The sequence below is a fragment of the Rana temporaria genome, chromosome 12 (genome assembly GCF_905171775.1).
Source record: "Rana temporaria chromosome 12, aRanTem1.1, whole genome shotgun sequence".
NCBI lineage: Eukaryota > Metazoa > Chordata > Amphibia > Anura > Ranidae > Rana > Rana temporaria.
In genome coordinates, this window is record NC_053500.1 from 148,124,556 (window position 1) to 148,127,426 (window position 2,871).

Sequence of the window (2,871 nt, forward strand, 5' to 3'; positions counted from 1 at the left end):
CCGACCTTTGTGGCCTCTAAGGAAAAGGTGCGCGGCTGCAGTGCAAAATATAGGTCACATGCATTCTTGAAGGACCTAAACTTACTGCGATCTCCAAGGAATTTTTCTGGGGTCGGGACCCTGGGTTCAGGTGGAAGCATGACAACTGCCGGAGTGGCGGAGGCCCCCTGGTGGGCAGCAGAGGCGGATGCAGGTCCTGGGGCAGCAGAAGATAAAGCTTGCACTTGTCCTTGCAGCTGGGTATAGCCGGATTGTAAGTCCTTTACTGCCCGTGTTAGTTCGGCCAGATGCTGGCATAGTTCGTCCATAGGAGAGGGTCCCCGCACAGGCTCAGTCATGGCTGTCCGTTACTGTCACGCCCCTGACGGTAAGAGCCTGATGTGCGGAAGACGGCCTCCCTTGCAGCTCTGACTCCGAGCTCCTGGTAAAGTGGACAGGAGACTCCAAAGTACAAAGTCGCACGAGTGCCTTGCAGGATCGCTGGTGAGTCGCTGAGCTGGAGTTGCTGAGCAGGTAGCGGAGAGGCACGGGTGCAGGTGGTAGTCCCAGGCAACTGTCAGCGGGTGGAGGAAATGGTCAAGCCGGGTCATGCACTATCGGATACGTCTGGAACACAAGCGGAAGCCGGAAGCGAGGTCACGGTGCAGGCTGGGAACAGAGTAGCAGAATCAGTAGGCGAAAGCAGGGTCCAAAACAAGCCGGGTCGGTGCAGGCGGAGAGAGCAGGAGTATCCAAAGGCAAGCCGGGTCGGGTCAACGGTACAGGAAACAGGATACAGGTACTGAGGTAGGATCGCTAAACGCTATAGAACGGACAGCACCTGAGTCCAAGCAGAGGCCAGCCTAAATAGCCTGTCTGGCGCCAAAAACACTCAGAGTGCACGCCACGGCGCCCGCTCGTGCACGCGCACGGGAGCATGCACACGCGCCAACGACGCTCCCGTGGAAGCTGAAGACCCAGCTCGACCTCTATGGTCGCCATTTTGGGTGCTGGCATGCCCTTCCTGACGCCAGCAGTCTTCTTCACCAGGTTGGCCAGGAATCTGTTGCCCATGTATCGGTGGTCTGTAAGTACTTTACAGTCAGGGCACTTACCGGACTCCTGACCCACCCAGGCCTCATTAAGACAGATGCGGCAGAAGTTGTGGCCAGCATAACGGGATCTTTAGAGAGCTCATCGCACAGCAGACAGGTCAATTCCTCCACAGAAGATCTGCTCGCTGGCTCTTCATGAACCTCCACTCTGGCTTTCTAGGGGGGGGGGGGGAGAAACACAAGGATTATAATGCGATATACATGCCTATACATGTGATATACAAGTGAAACTTTACCCATAACTTTGATTAAAAAATACCGTATTTTCCAGCGTACAAGACGACCTTTTATACTTAATTTCCCCTATAAATCGGGGGGTTGTCTTATACGCTGGTAATAAATTGCCGCCCGCTGGATAGCCGGTAACACTGTATGTAGCTTCGGCACTGAACCAATCAGGGCGAGCGATGTATTTTACCAACGAATACAAAGCCTGCTCGGATTGGCAGAGGTATTAGCCCGCCCCTCTGACTATCCAAGCAGGCTTTGTATTCATTAATACATCGCTCGCTGTGATTGGCTCAGCGCGATACTGTATACAGGATGTTACCGAATGCGCTGAATAAAGCCTGTTCCTTACAGCGGTTGTTTTTCCGGCTAACCCTTGGCTCCTCTTCCTTCCTCAGCCATCCACCTCCGGAGCTTTGGTATGAAGCACCTGACCCTCCATCTGGCTCTACAGTGCATATTTCCGGGCACATGAGGCATTTACCACCACAGCATTGCTTCACAAAGTTCCACTAACGTATTATCGCTCTTTCAGTACGTTACCGAAGCTTCTAGACCAGGGGTGGGCAAACTTTTTGACTCGAGGGCTGCAATGGGTTCATATATTGGACCCGGGGGCCGGACCAAGAGTAGATGGACGGTGTGTATGTGTGAATTAATATAAATAAAATTTAAATTTGTAACATTAAATGTTTACATTAATTTAAGGTAGAAAAGCATAAAAATAGTTATTTTACAAAACTTTTATGCAATGTATTTTTCAGGTGTCCCCATCACAGCGCCCCTTTACATCAGGTGTCCCCATCACAGCGCCCCTTTTTACATCAGGTGTACCCATCAGTGCCCCTTAACATAAAATAAGGGTCACACTGATGGGCACATTTTATGTTAAGGGGCACTCTGATGGGCACAACAAAATGTGTCCATCAGTGTGCCTCTTAAAAAAAATATGCTCATCAGTGCGCACATTAAAAATATACCCATCAGCGTGCCCCTTAACATAAAAAGTGCCCATCAGCGTGACCTTTAACATATGCCCAGCAGTGTTAATGTTGATCACCATTAATGGACTCATTTCTTGTCAACGAACTAAGAATATGCCACATACCTAGAATGCAGGGGCAGATGCAGGAAGAAAAAAATAGCCGGGAACGAGTAGCAGGGGGCGGGGCGCGCAAGTGACATGGGAGACAGGCGTGGCCCCTACTCGCAATGTGATCAAGGAGTGGACCGCGAGCTGCAGGGGGCAGGGAAGGAACGTGACGTCACGCCCCTACTCGCCTCCGTACGCTCATGTAAACTTCCAGGACCTGCGGTGAGGAGCGGGCGCACACTGGCAGCGTCACTGGGGAAACCCGCGATCCCAGCAAACCAGCGCTGCAATTTGTAAATATACTGGCGGTCCAGGCAGACCAGGGCCGGTGGGCTGGATTAAAAGGTCCGCCGGGCCGTAGTTTGCCCATTCCTGTTCTAGACAGACTAGTCGGAAGGGGGTCGTCTTTTACGGCGAGTAGATCCCAAAAACCTTTTAGCTGGAAGATTAGGGGGT